Below are 6,148 nucleotides of genomic sequence, written 5' to 3'. Positions count from 1 at the left end.
TAACCCCTCAGCATCCTTTCCTCTCCCCACAACCATATGTTGATTTTTTCCAGAGCAACCCACTTTCACATTCATGATCCATGGCTATTATTGTTATTATTATATCATCATCATCATCATGATCATCATCATTTTACAACTAGGTTCCACAAATGAGTAAGAACCTGCAAAATATTGGCTCTTTGAGTTTGGCTTGTCTTAATCAACATGATGATTAACAATTCCATCTCTCTTCCCACAAATCCACAATTTTTCTTTATGGCTAATTAAGAAAAATATGGAACACTTCAGGAATTTGCATGTCATTCTTGTGCAGTGGTATTGCTATTTCTATATCACTCTAATTTTAGCATCTGTGCTGCTGAAGTGAGCACATTTTCTAAAATTTTGCCCATTTCCAGACTTTCTTTTGTAATACTGTGCTAAATATAATACATCATTTTTGAATGAATGAGGTGATAGATCACAATTTCTGGGAATGTTGGACATTATATTACCCTGATTTCTGCTTGATACTGCCCACACAGATGTCCATAATTATGTCCTACTTCATTCTTTGACTTTATTCACTATATGAAACTGTGATCCACTTCACTCTTATTAGAGGATGTTCACCAAGCCGTTTTCTATAACATTTGGAATCTTTCACCTCATTCATTCAAAAATGATGTATTAAATTTAGTGATGAGAAATTTGAAGCTTATATGATGCCGAGTGTCCACACATTCCAGAGTGCACTAAACGTGTGGCCCATTAGATCACCTGTCATTGCTGTGATGAATGTTGGAAGAGCTGAGCAGATGATGGAGATAGAAAACTGACTGAAATCTTGGTTTTCTATTTTGCTGTGGACATGACCATGAAAAAGTTGTATCAGTTCATGGCTTCTCTCAAAGACTTTAAGGCAAAACATTGAAGAGAGCAGACTCTAGAGCCTATGATCCAATTTCAATCTCAATTCTAACATGAACTTTGAGATCAAGGGAAAGGCAAATGACTTATCTATGCATTGGTTTCCTTGAGTGTAAGGAGCCAATAATATTACCTATCTCATTGGGTTTTTGTATGGTTTAAATAATTTGAAATATTTAAACCTCCCCTACCAGTTCAGCTCTGACAAGTGAAGAAGTCTTCACACTAATCCTTAAAAGAAAAATCTGAAAAGTATAATGAGTAACCTTATTTATTGAGGGGATTCAGGTTTGATCTCAGGCCTTCACAAGTGCAAAGCAGATGCTCTATCACTTGAGCCACTATACTCACGCATTTGTTCTGGTTACTTTGGAGTTGAAGTCTGGCAAACTATTTGTCTGGACTGCCTTTGAACTCTGATCCTTTTGATTCCAGCCTCTCAAGGAGCTAAGTTGTTGCTACTCAAGATCCAATTTCTTGTGCTTGATTTCAGAAAATTTTCTTGAACCCCTATGACAACTGCCATTTCTCCAACCCAAATATTGGGCATACAGAGGAGTCTGGAGTCACAAATCAGAAGCCAGAGCTGCTTGTGCATGAACTGGTTGAAATACTCAACTTTCAATTTTTTAAATTAGATTATATATATATATATATATATAATTATTTATATATGATGAAAAATAACTGGGATATGAGTGTTGACTAGCATGGAAATGATAAACTTCTGGGCTACACTCTAGTGTGGCCCAGACTTCCTTTCATTTCATCTCCCAGGACCATGATCCTACTAACCAAAATCACCTCATATTTCTGACAGGAAGACAGGACAGGAGAGAATTTGGAATAAATGTCCAGTGCTTGTCATAGCTAATGGAAAGAATGACTTGACCACAGCCCTACCTGACCTGGTGAAAGACCATTTCCTCAGTGACAGTCTCTAGAGCCCTGACTTACCATCCATGTCAAAACCATGTAAAGGTCACAGATAATGGACAACAGCCACCCCAAGATTGGGAGTTTTATTCTAGGATTAGAGGAAACTTCCTCCCACCTGCATTATGTCACACCAGTAGGGGTCCTATGTACTAACAATGGATGACAGAGGAAAGGGCTCCAAGAAAGCACAAGCTGTTTAAGGACATCAGCAGTGTAAAGGCTGTATATAACAAACCTACAGCCAACATCATACTTAATGGTGAAAACTTGAAACCATTTCCTCTAAAATCAGGAATGAGACAAGGGTGCCCACTATACCTACTCATATTCAACATAGTACTGTAATTCTTAGCCAGAGCAATTAGGCAGGAAGCAGAAATAAATGGAATACAAATAGGTAAAGAAACTGTCAAAATATCCCTATTTGCAGACAATATGATCCTATTGCTTAAAGACTCAATAAACTCCACCCAAAAATTCCTAGACACCATGAACAGCTTCAGTAAGGTGGCAGGATAAAAAAGCAACATAAAAATCTTTAGCTTTTCTATATACCAATAACAAACAAACTGAGAAAGAATATATGGAAACAATTCCATTTACAATAGCCTTAAAAAGAAAATCAAATACCTAGGAGTAACTTAACAAAGGATGTGAATGACCTCTCAAAGGAGATTTACAAACCCCTGTAGAAAGAGACAGAGGAAGACTACAGAAGGTGGAGGGATCTCCTGTGTTCATGAATTAGTAGAACCAATATATAAAAATGGCTATACTACCCAAAGCAATCTACATGTTTAATGTATTTCCCATCAAAATCCTAATGACATTCATCACATATATTGAAGAATCTGCCCTAAAGTTCATTTGGAAACATAAGAGACCATGAATAGCCAAGGCAATACTCAGCAAAAAGAGCTGGAGTTATCAAATACCAGACTTCAAACTCTATTACAAAGCAATAGCAATAAAAACAGCATGGTGCTGGCACAAAAACAGACATGAAGACCAATATAACAGAATAGAGAACCCGAATATGAATCCACACAGCTATGCCCACTTGTTTTTGACAAACATTCCAAAAATATATGATGGAGAAAAGACAGCCTCTTCTACAAAAGTTTCTTGGAAAAGTGGTTATCCATATGCAAAAAAATGAAACTAGATACATGTTTATCACCCTGTACCATTATCAACAGAAAATGGACCAAGGGCCTTAATATCAGACCAGAAACTCTGAAGTTAGTACATGAAATATCAGGGAATATTCTGGAAGTAATAGGTATAGGCAAGGACTTGTTCAATAGAATCCCAGCAGATCAGCAACTAAGAGAAAGGATGGACAAATGGGACTTCATAAAATTAAAAAGCTTCTGCACAACAAAGGCAGCTCTGTAAACTGAAGATGCCATCTAGAGAATGGGGGAATATATTTGTCAGCTATACATCAGACAAAAGGCTGATAACCAGAATATACAGGGAACTGAAAAAACTAAACTCTCCTAAAATCAGTGAAACAATAAAGAAATGGGCAAGTGAACTAAACAGAACTTTCTCAAAAGAACACTTTCAAATGGCCATAAAACACATGAAAAAAGCCCACCATCTCTAGTCATAAAGGAAATACAAATCAAAACCACACTAAGATTCCACCTCACCCCCATTAGAATAGCCATAATTAAAAACACCAGCAACAATAGGTGTGGGCAAGGATGTGGGGAAAAAGGAACCTTCATACACTGCTGGAGGGAATGCAAATTAGTGCAACCATCTGGAAAACATATGGGGCTTATTAAAAATCTAAACATAGATCTGCCATATTATCCAGCAATCCCACTCCTGGAGATATACCCAAAGGAATGAGCCACATGTTACTCCAGAGGCACCTGCACACCCTTGTTTATAGCAGCGCTATTCACAATAGCCAAGTTATGGAAACACCCATAATGCCCCACTACTGATGAATGGATTAAGAAAATGTGGTATTTATACACAAAGGAATGTTACTCAGCCATGAAGAAGAATGAAATCTTATCATTCACAAATAAATGGATAGAACTGAAGAACATCATTCTGAGCGAGGTTAGGCAGGCTCAGAAGACCAAAAGTCCTATGTTCTCCCTCAAAGTGGACTTTAGATCCAGGGAAAATATAGTAATGTTGTAGAGCTTGGGTCACAGGCTAAGGGGTGACCACATAAGGGAGGTATGGGGATAGGTATAAAACCCAAAGCATGGAAGTGTTTGATGTCCCCACTGCAGAGGAAGTAATAGACAAACCTTAGCAACAGAGGTCAATATTGGAAGGGGATCAGGGACTAGTGAAAAGGTCAGGTAGAGATGAATCAACTTGGGCTGTCACACATTTGTACATGGAAACAATGTTAGGACTCTCTCTGTATAGCTATCCTTATCTCAAGTAGCAAAAACACTTTGTCTTTCTTATGGCTCATGTCTTCTCATCAACAAAATTGGAGAAGAGGACAGAACACCCTGGAAGTGATTTTATCATTTTTATATTTGTTTACATGTTTATACATTGTTTGTGCCACCACACCACTTCAAGGCAGAACCTGTTCCACCCTCTTCGTCTATATTACTACATGTAATAGATGCCAAATACTGATGCTTTTCTCTGCTACGGGCCAAAAATATCTAGCATATTTTAGGTGCTTCCTACATGCTAAGTAATAGTTATTTTTGGACATTAATTCTTTTAATTCTAACAACCACTATATGAGATGGGTAGAATAGTTTATTTTAAGAAACAAGAAAACTAACTTACAGAAAGTTAAAATAAATTCCTTAGGCTTGTACTTAAGTTGTCATATTGTATTTAAGTTATAAATGTAATTATTAAAAATTATTTTTACAGATAGCAAAAATTAGCATATGAACCTGTGATGTTGGTGAGATCTGTTTTAATCATAGCCATGCCATCAATTAGAGTGACCTAACTGAATTAATTCACTGATGTACACAAAAAAATCCAAGCAAAAAAAGAGATATTTCATGTTTACTTAAAATAGTTCAGGAAAATGAGATGATTTTAATTTTATCATCAAATAAATATGAATAATATGAATATTTGTTCTAACTAATTCATCAACAAAAATTATGAAGGCTTTAAATACAGTAAAACAAACCATGTTTTGGTGCCTTAAAATGTGTATATATTCTTGAAGTTAAATAAACATGCACTTCAGTTAAAAAAAAATTCAGTGCTGAGATGACCTCCAAAGTAGCCCACTGAGATTCTTAGAAACCATATTCCCTATTGAAGACAATCCACAAGGCATGCACTTACACAGGAGATCTTCACCTGTGTAATTTTCACCTGTATTCTCATCATACCTTTGTCATTTGTACCCAGAAACCATGCTTTCCTGATATCACACTGGAGTTGGTTGTTGCCCTAATACTCTGCATTACTTTGGAAATGTGCTACTAAAAGAGATTGGGAATATAAAATAAGTTTTTATGTATGTCAATAAGACCTAGCCCCTATATATTGCCATTAAATTCTTCATGGAGAGTAAATAATTTTTGCATCATCTTTTTCTATTTGTTTCTTGTCATTAGCAATTAACAGAAAACAGTTGACACTTTGTGCTACTGTCTAGACATTACCTAAGTGGACCTACCAGTTGGATAGGTGAATTTCCTTGATCCATGGTGTCTCAGGTGATGGTTTTACAGAAATTTCTACTACTATGTCATAAATTCCAGGATTTCTTCTTCACTCACATACTGGTCACATGGGTAGAGGTGACTGGAATTGGGAAGGTTAGTTGGGCATCTTTCTTCTTGCTCATGACCTCTCTACATGGGAAGCTTGGATTTCCTCATAAGCATATTAGTCTCCAGATACTCAGACATCTTACATCATAATTATCACCAACTGAGGGACTATTCTAAAAGACAGGATTTAGAAACACTCAGTTCCTCAAGTTCTAGGCCTGGAAACTTCCTTAAAGATCACTTCTAGTATATTCTATTTGTCAAAGACTTCAGAGAACTTCCTCAGATTTAAGGGAATATGGATCTCTCAGAAGTATGATTATCAGAGAATTTGCAGCTAAATTTGATAGATCATCTTTAACCTATGCTCTGGACCTCCTATTTCAAATGAGTTCCAATTAGCCTGTAGCCACCCATGTAACTGGCAGGTCCACTCATGTCCCAAAATCATCTTACCATGTTGGAACCAAATTTACTACTTTTCCACTGTTTCCCTTGCTAGTGAATGGTTCTGTCAGGTACTAAAAACTTGGAGGTCATGTTTGACATCTTTCACA

The 6,148-nt window shown here is 36.6% G+C and overlaps 1 non-coding gene across 1 annotated transcript; it reads right to left on the bottom strand.

The window, feature by feature from the left end:
- Positions 1 to 271: 271 nt before the first annotated feature.
- Positions 272 to 374, bottom strand: LOC141410530 (U6 spliceosomal RNA). The gene has a single exon (XR_012435383.1). It is a non-coding gene; the product is annotated as a U6 spliceosomal RNA (small nuclear RNA).
- Positions 375 to 6,148: the final 5,774 nt, after the last annotated feature.

Source organism: Castor canadensis, chromosome 8 (assembly GCF_047511655.1).
Source record: "Castor canadensis chromosome 8, mCasCan1.hap1v2, whole genome shotgun sequence".
Taxonomy (NCBI): Eukaryota; Metazoa; Chordata; class Mammalia; order Rodentia; family Castoridae; genus Castor; species Castor canadensis.
This window is presented reverse-complemented; position numbering and strand designations above follow the sequence as displayed.